The sequence below is a fragment of the Centruroides vittatus genome, unplaced genomic scaffold (assembly GCF_030686945.1).
Source record: "Centruroides vittatus isolate TY-2023 unplaced genomic scaffold, ASM3068694v2 contig_784, whole genome shotgun sequence".
Classification (NCBI taxonomy): Eukaryota; Metazoa; Arthropoda; class Arachnida; order Scorpiones; family Buthidae; genus Centruroides; species Centruroides vittatus.
Genome location: NW_027122505.1, coordinates 99,475 through 112,561, shown reverse-complemented (window position 1 = coordinate 112,561; position 13,087 = coordinate 99,475). Strand labels below are relative to the sequence as shown.

The 13,087-nt window shown below is 33.6% G+C and overlaps 1 pseudogene; it reads left to right on the top strand.

Moving 5' to 3' along the window:
* LOC136981606 (sulfotransferase 1C2-like) overlaps positions 1 to 13,087 on the top strand; it is a 21,484-nt pseudogene extending 8,397 nt beyond the window's left edge.

Below are 13,087 nucleotides of genomic sequence, written 5' to 3'. Positions count from 1 at the left end.
ACGTAAAACTTCATTTTAAAATATAATTGTAAGGTACACTGGAAAAATCTCATGAATCTGATTAATGGTACTTTTTTTTAATTTATAAAGATTGTGATAAAAATACAAATTATTTAAGTGGTAACCAGAAAAGAAAACGTGTCGAAAATAAAAAAAAGATTTAGAAAGTCATCAAAAGATATTCTTTTAAAATATTTAAAAACTGATAACGAAGAAAACGATCCGGCTATAGCTAGAACTAGTGTACGAAATAAAGAAGAGTTACAAATTACAAAGAATTACCTTCATTATTGAATGAAGATGGAGCTATAAATGATGAAGAAGGTCAAGAAAATTTTTTTCTTAGCGCAAACGAGAAAACTAAAGAATTATCAACCATATTGGAAGACGATCCTGGAACCCCTCTGAGAAAATCAGATTATTGTTAATCAATAAAAACATTGTTCAAGTAACAAATTACGATTTTCCCATAGATGAACTAGGTAGAAAATTTCATGTATCTTATTATACAAAAGTACATTTAAACGGAGAAAAAGATTGCAGAAACTGGCTTCTCTATTCAAAACTAAAAGATAAGGTATTTTGTTTTTACTGCTATTTATGTCCTAACCAATTGTCAACATCATCTTTTGAATTAGTAAATTTCTTAAAATCTAAAATGAAAGCGAATAATATTTGTGAGAAAATTAATATTTCAAACAAGTTAAAAACCGCAAGAACAAGAAAACGTAAACGTTTATTTGATTACGAAGGAGAAAGAGCAGATGAATGTGTAAATGATCCAGAAAGAAACTTCTACAGAAATTATTTCTTAGTAACAATAGATCAAGCCATATCTTCATTACAAGAAAGATTTGAACAAATTGAAAATCATATTAATACAGTAGCGACTCGTTAATCGGAACCCCGGTAATCGGAATCGCCGGTAATCGGAACGATTTTCAGTCGGACTGTGTCGTGCCGAATCGAACGTTTTTGATACTAAATTTACTTCTAAAGTATAATTTTCATGTTTTTATATTCTTCAATATATTTATTTTGTTTGTACAAAATGCAGAAATAATTTTTAACGATACGATAGCCTCGATTATTATTATAAAAATTTTCGTTAGGCTTAAAATCGACGAAAATTCAACACGAAGCGACACGCAACGAAGAAAAATTTGAACATCGGACAGGTTAATGTAGTTTTTCGTACATAATCGGTAATCGGAACAAATCACTAATCTGAACAACCCCAGTCCCCAATTGATTCCGATTTTCGGTTCTCTACTGTATTATCGTTTTTTTTTTTTATTTACAATATTCCACTATTACGAACAATGAAAGACGACCAACTTAAAAAGTTTTCTGTTATTTTATATTAACTTAAAGTTTTTATAAAAGATTATTTTCTTAATTAATGTACTAGAAAATTTAAATATAATAAATTGTATTTTCTGTATGATATTTTGTAATATGTAAAATATTTTAATAGCAGTAGAAAATAAATAGAAATTAAAAATATAGAGCAATAGAGCATTATTAAATTACTTTATATACTGGATGCAAATGTTTCAAGTAACTAAACAATGAATTATAATGATGTGGCTGTAGAATTTAATGGCGTCACGTACTGTACTAGTCACATTGATCATTACAATTTGCTGTTTACTTACTTGATAAAGTTTAAGGTATTATGAAACGGATTTAAATTCACAGATTACAATTATTTATATTGTTTTTTTTAAACTTTTTTCGCCCTGTAAACACAAGGAGGGTCTTCTAATCAGGCCATCTTCAGTTCAGGCTACACAGTGGGGCGGTCGGTTGGTAAGACAAAGCTGTAAATATCTGGAAAGAATTATTCTCGAAAAATTTTTGCAGGTTTTCGAACCGTCCGTATTCGTTGTGGAGTATTAATCAGTTAATACATAGATACGAAGTATTGCGTAAGATGTTAGAATATTCGAAAAACTTCGAACAATGAAGTGTATTTTATAATTATTAAAGACACAGGGGTGTATCTAAAAGTGATCGACGGTCTTCGTATGAAATATTATTTTATTTTTTATTGCTAACTGATTGATCATTTTGATGATGATGATGATGTCTGCGCCCACATTTTCGCAGGAAGTGAGCGAAGTGCCAAATAAACAATCAGCAATTTGGAATTTTTCTGTGGAAATAACTGTACAAAGACATTCATGAATATAAAAGCTTCGGAGAGCACATTTCGTTCAAGAATATATTGCACCGTTGTTATGAAGGACAGATGTATGACAAACGATAAAAATCAAACGAAAATCGTATGATACGATAGCATTTGTATCGTGCTCACTAGGCTTTAAAAAGCCCGAACTTTGTAAAGGAACACACAAAATATCTATGAAACTTATTAATGTACGATTATGAATCTTAAAATAGAATTCGTTAATTTTCTAGGAATTTTTAAAATCATAGAAAATTAACGAATTTGATTCTAAAAATTCTAAACCTAAAAATTCAAACAAAATTTAAATTGCATTCTAAAGCAAAATGCTGTCTACTTCCGTTTTTGATAATTTTTGAAAAAAAAAAAACACATTTTTCATAGAAAAAAGAATTGAATTTTTAATGCTATCTGCTGCATGACCAAAGAAGCTACAATGACCCTTGATATTAAATATAAATCTGGGTGCAGGAGCTGATGGAACCACCAGAAAATTGAGAAATTTTCAATGGTACTAGTGGGACTGGTCCTTTTATATTCATGTCCCCTGGCACCGGTCTTTACATTTCGGGCGCAGCTTGAAGAAGTTTCATCCACCCATGGTTGGAGTAGGCATATAGTTTTTTCTAATTGTTTCTTATCGAGTAATTCGTAAATATTCTACCTTTTGAATATTTTTTATCAGTTTCGTCAAAGTCCATTTCGATTGTTTTGAAAGCACACTAGCAATATACACACAGAAAAAATTGTTGATTTTCCTTATAAAAATAAATGCACGATACTAATCAAATCAGGAAGCAATTTTTAAACTGATAATTTATCTCTTTATAATGTTTATATAAACAACCGCAATTAAAGGTATATTTAGTAGTGTGCGAGTGAAGAGAAGAGTATCTTCTTATAATAAATTTTCTCGACTCACGCGAATACTTCGCAAATCAGAACCCAAAGAGCTTCAAAATTATAAAAGTAAGTATTGTAATTAAATGTTTTACTTTTTCTGTCCGCCATGTGGGGAAGTAACTTGTAAGAGAAGCCTTTTTCCATAAACATCGTGGGTTGGTCAGGCCCAGAATAAGGTGAAAGAGAGACTTGATATATCTGCTGCCTGTAGAAACTTTCTTGTGTTTTCAACCGTCAAGATTCCACTCCAATGCCCCCCCCAGAATGACATGAAATCGGTCCAAATTTGATACTGTTAACTATATTAACAGAAATATTGAAGATGTTTGGAAGAAATTTTGGGTTTTGGTTAGAAAGTGATAACGTTAAATTATAATGAATGAGATTTATTCCGTTCGACATTCTATAAACTGTTTTAATTTACCGTGAGAAATTCTATCAATTTTGTCTGCATTCGGTAAAATTTTAGAAGAATCGAATGGAAAATATTTAAAAGGAAAAATCGACGAAAACGATCGACTCGATTGTCTATCGATAAAATCAAATACTCAGACACCACCTATCCCAGTACGCCGATTAATGAGAGCTGGTAGATATTGTAGTATTCACGACACTTTTTACAATATCGTAACTTACGATGTGCTTTGTGTATACCAGTGGCGTGCCGTCATTGGAAGCGATGGAAGCGCCGATTCCAAATTCCAATGACCTTCCCTTGTATTTTATAAAATATAAATTTTCATATTTTAACGTACTTTGAATTAATTAAAATTAATATTTTATTATAACTGCATTATGTATCTTTTACAAATTTCTATACTACGTGTGAAAAAACGATAAGATTGCTATTGTATATTCGAATAATTCGGTGGCGGAAGGAATGTCGAAACCGGGTCAGTTTCCAATCAGCCAGATTATATAGGCATTGGCACATGCGGTTTACAGAGCAGCAACCTCACCCGGTTTAGCTGCTAGAAGCAACACACGCATAAAGCATCTAATTTTATATCCCGGACCGGTTCTGAGCTGTTAGCCGCCTGCCTACTAGATATTCGGCCGCCCTCGCCCGATTACGCGAATCACGAGTAGACTAGATCAACGGCGGGAAACCCCCGGCCCGTGGGCAAGCTACGGCTCGCGAAAAGTTTCTATCCGGCCCGCGAGATCTTTAATAGATTATTAAATTGGAAAAATAACTAATTAATAGTTATTTTTCCAATTCTTTGTAATTTTCGAAAACGATAAGAGAAATAAATGTTGTAATTAACTTTTTATTTATTTATTTCATATTTACAGACTAAAAAAATTACGAGTCACAAGAAGGCGTCAATTAACTACTACGGCCCGCGGAAAAAACGTAAAATTTATTCTGGCCCACGTTATAAAAAAGGTTGCCCACCCTAGACTAGATTTATAACTTAACCAACAGATAGGAATTTACTGGCACGTTTTTATGATAGTTCTGTATAGTTGACGGGAGTTTTAAAAAAAATCTATTAAAATATTTGATACATTTATTCCGCGTTTATTCCGCTCTCCCATCTTATATTACTTACGGATTTCGATGTTAAACCGGTGATATTACGATTTAGTATGTCCCATCCGTAAGGGGATGCAGAAAAAACGTGTACAATTCTAGTACAGTGTTAAAAAATTAACTGTTACTTTGGCAGCATCATTTACAACCAAATGTAATGAATGAGACGTACAATGGTACAAAAAAAGCTCTAGAATTTATTTTCCTTAAATTTACGATTTATGTATCGGTTGTCATAGAAATTTCTTTCCACTTCTTTCCCAAGACTACAGATATTCGAGTACAAAGTAACCGGTTTCGACTTATTTCTACTTAAGAAGTAGTTAAATAATTAAGCGATTAGGGAATTAGAAACATAAATAAAACCCTGATGAGAGCCGAAATTTTACTTAAACAGAAGCTTAACCGAACCAATCTCTTGCCGAGTACAGTGGGTCTGATCTCCTCGTAATATTAGATGTAATAAAGACAGAAATTTTTCCAGTTCAATGAAAGTGACCGAAAAGTTGTAAATTTTGGAAATTTCCGTGGACACTTGGTCCTAAAACAAATTAGTTAGAAAACGAACGACGGACAATCTGTTAAGTTTAAATGCTGTCACTGCGCTTTTGTCACTGTGAAACATTGAGTCGAAAAACGAGGAACATCCTCGTTTTTCGACTCAAAAAGACATTCGGAACGAATTTCTACGAGTTTAATGGCTGGGACAGATCTTCAATAAAAGAAAAAAATAAATAAAAATAGGAAAATATAATTCTGTGTTTTGTCTGCCCCGTCAGGGAAAAAGGCGATTTGTAGGAAATTTTTAAAGCGTTATTAGGCTAAACGGGATTTAATAGGATCACTTCGACACGATAATGCATTTCTTGTATAAAAAGGATGTAAATTTAATAAGTACAGCATCTAAATTAAATTATAAAATGATTGGGTACGAAATAATTGAACGAATAAACAATCCAAACAATTTGTATTGTAAAATAATAATAATTTGGCCAATTGTTAAAAATCTACATCGAAAAATGGCAGAAGAATAGATATTTTTAACGTCAGATGTCCTATTTGTCTGGATGTTTACATCGACCCGGTCACCCTCACGTGCGGCCATCTGTATTGCAAGACGTGTATCGAGAGTGTTAGAAAAATCTGGAAGAGTTTGTTTGATGTGTCGAACTCGGATACGCAAAATTAAAAAGAGAGACCGTCGGGTAAAAGAAGTGAAGAAAATCATGGCCACACATTATGCCATCTGCCATTTGTGTGAGGAAACAACTCTCTTATCCGGACTACGCGAACATAGGACAGCATGCGAACAAGCTGCCAAAAATCCTAACAAGAGTACACTTGCTGGTGCGAAGATCATTCGATGTGCAATGTGCGAAAAAAAGATCGCACCGAACGGACTGTTAAAGCGCCTGGAAAACAAGAAGAAACGTGGACATTCGTTGATCTGTCCGAAGTGCGCTTTGAAAAAATGCGACTAAATGGAGGATAGTCGCATGATTTAAAATAGACGTGAACAAAATTTTTAATGAATAATTTTAAATGGAAATAACGCTTCGTTTCGGCGAATCTAAATGCAAAATTTCTGAATTTTCAATCATTAAAATTTGATTTTATTATTTACGAATAATTTATTTATATACAGAAAGAGTACACATGCCACTCATATTCAAACCCTTTGTGTATCTGTTCCTAATAACAACTTTTTATATTTTAAGGGGCAATTATTTATCGTGACGTGGTCACAATGTCGGGCTGCAAGTTTTAATCGTATTATTAACTTATTTACTTTAAAATGTATGCTCTCCACATGAAATTAATAGTGGCTTGCCCCGTACATCATACTTTTCCTATTAGCAATGGAGTCTAGCTCCTTTCGGGGAGAAATTTTTGAATTGAAATAACATGACTTCCGATTTGTACCGGAAACCTGGGCCTTTTGCCCTTATGGTTTCCATATCTGGTCTCGCCTTTCGTTTACCTAACTCCATTGTCGAGATTAAGGAAGGACAGACAGACAGTTAGAATTTATAGGCGTGCAATTTTTTTCAAATTGTAGCTCAACAACAATTTCGTGGGAATACAAAATAATTTGTCGATTCGGATATAAATAAGACAGAGGGAGGATTTATCGGTTTGTTGGGTTAGAAAACGAAAAGGGAGGCCATTTTAAAAGTTCCAAAAATTGCTTTTTCTTACAATCTTATTTTGTTTTATAGTAAAATAAGCGACGAATTGAATACGTGGGAAAGGCACGACAAGGCGTGCCACAATTGCCGGGAGGGATGTCTCCAGGGAAATATTTTTATGGGAAACCGGTCCCCATTTGGAATAAAACCAGGAAAACACCAGACCGGACCGTCGTTCGAAGGAAAGTAATTAATCTTCCGTGCAAATGACGCGACGAGAGACAAATTTCTGAACTAGAATAAAATAAAATTCTGTATATGCCTTTGGAGCCACCGATACGCGCGATCAATGGCGCGATCTCTCGTATCCGTATGGGTGTTTTACAACACTTATCCGCCCGAAAGACGAAATACGTAAAATATCGTTAGAGACGGTTTGTAATTGACTTTGACGGCGAAAACCAACGATCCAGAATATACTATCGATACATAGAGTGGTCGTGACTAGAGCCCTCTAGTCATGACCTTGGTTACAGCGCTCTTGGTGGCAACGACGGATACTATCGACCAGTTACAATACTCTATCTCGTTTCCTTTACGCAATACAAAAACCATGCCCCTTGACTAAAAAGAAAATGGCCAACGTGTATTCACTTTCCTCAAACACGGGGTCGCTTCAGCCACTCTATGTATTATATTCTATCTCGATGGTGATAACTTTCAACTGTAATTAAGTGAAACGTTAACGAACGGGGCCTGAAGAATCCAGAACGGACCACATGTGAGGTTGCCGATAGGGGGCGCAATGATCAGGACGGACGAGAGGAGTGGAGAGGGTCATTTTCATTTTTCATTCATTTAGATTTATTAATTTTGAATAATTAAAGATGCCAGAAATATTTCCGAGTGATTTCGATGCTAATTGTAAGAAATTCGAAGTTTCGTGCTTTATGGTTAAAAATCGTTTATTATTATTTCCGTAAAAATGTCTGGCAATAAAGAAGATTAATAGAATAAGTTTTTCTATTTAAAAATAGCTTACTTAATAGTTTTCTTTTATTCTGACTAACAAAAGACTTTGAGAGGTTATGAATTTATACACGTTTTTTGCAATCTATGAGGATGTATAGTCAGCTGGGCAACATTTTCCTCTTCATTTATTTTATTTTATTAATATTTATTTATTTATTATTATTTTTACTGTTTTAGCTGTTATGTATATATAATACGGGAAAGTGTTGTAATCGTGGCAAACTTGACCCTCCGGGGTTTTTACAAATCTCCGTTTTCAGACACAAACCGCCTCCAAAAAAACAGAAAAAGATTCCTGGATTTGTGTATGTGTGTATGTTGTGGTTAAATAAATACCTTTTCAATGAGAACGGAAGAATAGTGAGGACCGATTTTTGATCCCCGCTCTATATCAAAAATGACATCTACAACATCAGAAACGTATTTGCATTAACAAAGAGAGGGTTCCCGAATATCAGCATAACCAGAATCGAGTTACTCACGTGTGTGTGTGTCACAACTGTACCCATTAACATATTTAGATTTTTACAGCTACGGTGAGAAACGTTTAAAATCTACAACAACCCCGTCGCGTCCTTTGAAATATACTAGTGATGCGACAAAAGAGGCATTTGACATCGACCGGTATCGGCACCCTCGGGATTTGGCACGCACACACCTACCCGGACCGTCTCCGATTCCATTCATTAGCCACTCGTAGGGAGCTATTTCACTAACTTGTAAGTGAATTGTTTTAAGATTTAAAAAGTAAAGAATATTTTGTTATTTTTATGTACGTTTCTTCACAAAGTTATATTTAATTATAAGTTTTTTTAAAAGTATATTCGTACAATTGAAGAATTTTTTTACCGTCACACCATTCTGTTTTACCAAGTAAGTTTTTCTGATAATTTTAATTTTAGCCCTTATATCGTGGCTAGTGATTCAAAAATTTATTGTAAAAAAGTTTTGGTTCAAGACCGTATAATGAAAAAGAAAACATTATTAAAAGAGAAAGACCAATGCCTAAATTAAATATAAATACGTCAACAAAAAAATTTCGACATTTTGACGATAAAATTTATGACGAATGACGATTCTTTCGTAAAATTGAAGCAATTTGGAAATCAAAATAGAATAGAATTTAACAATGGTAGACAATATAAAATAAATATTGAAAATTATAGCAAGATAGTTACGATTAATAGATATATCTAAATTAATAGAAGTTATATGTTTTTTTCTCAGAGCGAGAATTGGCATTTAGAGGGCGTAGGGAATTTATTGAATCTAATAACGGAGGTAATTATATCGAACTTTCTTATTTATTAAGTACGTCAGATAATCGATTAAAAATACATTTAAAGAAGTATACGGTTTTTACTGGCTTATCGAACAAACGAATACGAACGGGCCCTGACGCGCAATTAATTAATTGCCCCTGTAAGTCGGTTTCTTACAGAAACACAGCTTCCCTATCATCAAATGTCACGGCACGCCACTGGTGTATACAAGACATTTTATGACTGAAAACTAACGAGGAATTCCGTCGTAACTTACGATATGAGATATTTGTTTGAATTCGCACCACAGAACGTAAACACAGAAGTTGTAACCGATTTGCTATTATAAAAGATGAAGTAGAGAGAACAAAAAAACTAACTTGTAAGTAGTATTGAATGGCAGTGAGTACTGAAACCATTGTCCTAATCGAACACGGAACTTTCTTTGGGATAGTACTATAGAGGGGTGCAGTCACGTGATATAGCGCCATCGCTAAGCCCAACAAAACAATCGTCCGCCATATTGGTTGCTGATTTCACGTTACCTTGCTTGATCACTTTATTATGTCTACGTGAAAGAAAGGAATTTTACCAGGGTTTGCAGCCGATTTGAAAGGTAATGATTTGATAAAATGCAGAGAGAAAACTTATTTTATTGGATGGGATCCATACGAAATGAAACAAATGGATTTTTCATCCAACGATTTAACCACGTGGCCTACTTTAGAACATAGAAACACAGTAAATTATTTGGTTTTAACAACTAACGCTGTCACATTGGGTCAGATGAAGGCATACAAGTCACTCGATGCTCATAATTATTTGACAAGCGGATTTATTCATCGTGATATTTTATCAAGAGCCGTTCGTAATGATTTAATTGTGCTTGTAGGAAAGGTACCTGTACGTATCTTCTTGTGAGATTTTCCATTACTCATAACATATTAATTGAGTTAATATAAAGATAAATGTAATTCCAGAATGTATTAGTCTGGAATTGCTATTTATGTTAAGATGGTCTTGATAGATATTTGTGTTTATACTATATGGGTGTATGTAAGCTGATGAGTTTTTGTGCCCGAAATGCATTCTACTAAAAATTTGATTGTGGTTAATTAAAAGCTAATTTTTGTAAAAATTTAGTCTATTTTGCTCCAGTCAGTCCCTGATGTGATAAACCTTCCAGTTTATTATAGCCATATTTAATTTAATCCTAATAATAGGTTGTTAGAGGCTTGCGCAACACAAAACCACAGTGACAAAAGAAAACATTTAATACTAGTTATAAATACAACTTAACTTAAAATGTGACTAAATATAAAATTACATTCATCTTTATATTAACGCAGTTAATATGTTATGAGTAATGGAAAGTTTCACATGAAGATACGTACAGGTACCTTTCCTACAAGCACAATTAAATCATTACGAACGGCTCTAGATATAATATCACGATGAATAAATCCGCTTGTCAAATAATTATGAGCATCGAGTGATTTGTATGCCTTCATCTGATCCAGTGTGACAGCGTTAGTTGTTAAAACCAAATAATTTACTGTGTCTCTATGTTCTAAAGTTGGCCACGTGGTTAAATCGTTGGATGAAAAATCCATTTGTTCCATTTCGTATGGATCCCATCCAATAAAATAAGTTTTCTCTTTACATTTTATCAAATCATTACCTTTCAAATCGGCTGCAAAGCCTGGTAAATTCCTTTCTTTCACGTAGACATAATAAAGTGATTAAGCAAGGTAACGTGAAATCAGCAACCAATATGGCGCGCGCTTCTCTGCGCAGTCTCTGTATATGTGAGCGGAGTCATGTGACGTCACGTGTACCCCCTCTATAGCAGTGTCTTTGTAAATTAATATATTTCCTCGTTGTACCTGTAATTGGTGTGATCATGTGTGGAAGTAAATACTGTACTGTAAACATTTGTCTTGTGATTTTCTTAAATGAAAAACTATGTTCGTTCTATTAATGATCGTGAAAGCGTAACTGTTTCTATGTTCCCTATTATGCGAGGACATTTTCTTTGTGAAGCAGACCTAGCAGCTAATATATTGAAGTAAATTAGCTAATTTGTTTATTAGACTTGTCAAAGTCTAACAAATTAACAACATTGATATTAGAATTATATGATGATACTAGAGAATTGAATGACCAAGGCATCCACCTACCTCTGAAAGATGCGAGATCGATTCCGGACAAGTATTCATGGTTACTCTCTCCATATATGTCGGATCTCGTTCCTCATCACTCTGAAACCTTTATTGCGGGCCTTGCCGAAACCACGATGGGTAAGTATGTAAGGCTCTCAGCGTCCACAGGAAAGAAAAAGTTAAAAATGAAAAACTACTAGAGAATTCACCAGCATTCGTGTAAACGTATTCATGAATAGAATTCCTATGTTCGGAGAGTTAGAATAATTTGCATAGCAATAATATTTATATTTATTTTACTCGATCAAATTAAGGTACTTGAAATAAGAGTGACCGCAACTGTTAATAAATCATATCTGAAGTGTTATTTTCTCACTTCCTTCTTTCTTTTGAGTTATGTTTTATTTTTTACTGTTTTTGTGACATGATATGATAACAGCTATTTCTTCTGTTTAGACAGTAGAAGAAACGTTTGTTGTCATACAAACAACGCCAATATGCAGATGATCTATTCATACAACAAAATTACAAAATGCATCTCTTCTTTTTTCGAAACTATATATTTAAGGGTTTCACTCCGAAAGAAAAAGTGATGAAGGATGAAATGCACATTGTGAAAGAAACAAATGCAACAGTTGTAATGTTGTTTGAATAAGTGGGTTGTAAGAATTGCATTGTTTACTAGGGTGCAGAACAAATGTCTTTTATCATATACCAGAAAATAATGTCTATTTCTATTAAAACGATATAATAATAACTATTAATGTTTTTATTTGAATTAGGAAGAAAACTGTCCACTGACAAAATGGCTGAAGGAATAAAGAGACCTAACTACAGTGACTGCGATGGTTTTCGATTACCGGGTTCCTTTTCACACGAAGCATTTCGCTCGGCAATTAACTATAAAGCTAAACCGAACGAACTCTATGTGGTCACGTATCCTAAATGTGGAACAACGTGGATGCAGAGCATCGTGATGCTTATATTAAGGAAAGGAAAACCTTTCGAAAATGCATTGGATTATATGATAAACACACCATTTATAGAATTTACCGGAATTGAAGCTTTAGATTCAATGACAGGTCCAGGAGTTATTAAAAGTCATCTGCCTTTTCATTTAGTACCGTATTCATCCCAGGCCAAATATATATACGTGGCACGAAATCCTAAAGACTGTTGCGTGTCTTTTTATCACCATACCAAATTCCTTATACACTATAATTTTACAGATTGTACGTTCGATGAATACTTTGATTTATTCGTAAATGGGCAGAATGATTTTGGAGACTATTTCGATCACACTTTGTCTGGTACGAACATAGAAACGATTCCAACGTTTACTTTACAACATACGAAAATCTGAAAGCAAATACTAAAACGGAGGTTCTGAATTTGGCAAAATTCATAGGTGAAAATTATTACGAAACACTGCAGAAGAATCCGGACATTGTGGATAAAATACTTGAATACAGTAGCATAAGTTATATGAAAAAATCGATAAGTGATGACATTAATAATTTATTTAACGATACATCAGAAAAGTTGAAAAACGTAAATATTCCGCCGGGATTAAAAGCGTATCAAGAATATTTGAAAAAGCATCCTTCTCTTGCAGTAAAGACGGATGGAAGTTTTATTCGTAAAGGAATTGTTGGAGATTGGAAGAATTATTTCAGTCCGGAACAAGAAAAGAGAATGGAAGAAAGAATCAAAGAAAAGACAAAAGGCAGCGATATCATGAAGTTATGGGAAAAGTAAATGAAATAACCTTCTCTTTACAGGATTTTCATAAATGTAAATGATATTACAAGTTTGAAAACTTGACTTTCTGAATAAAATCACATACCAATTAATTGTCTGAATAAATTCGA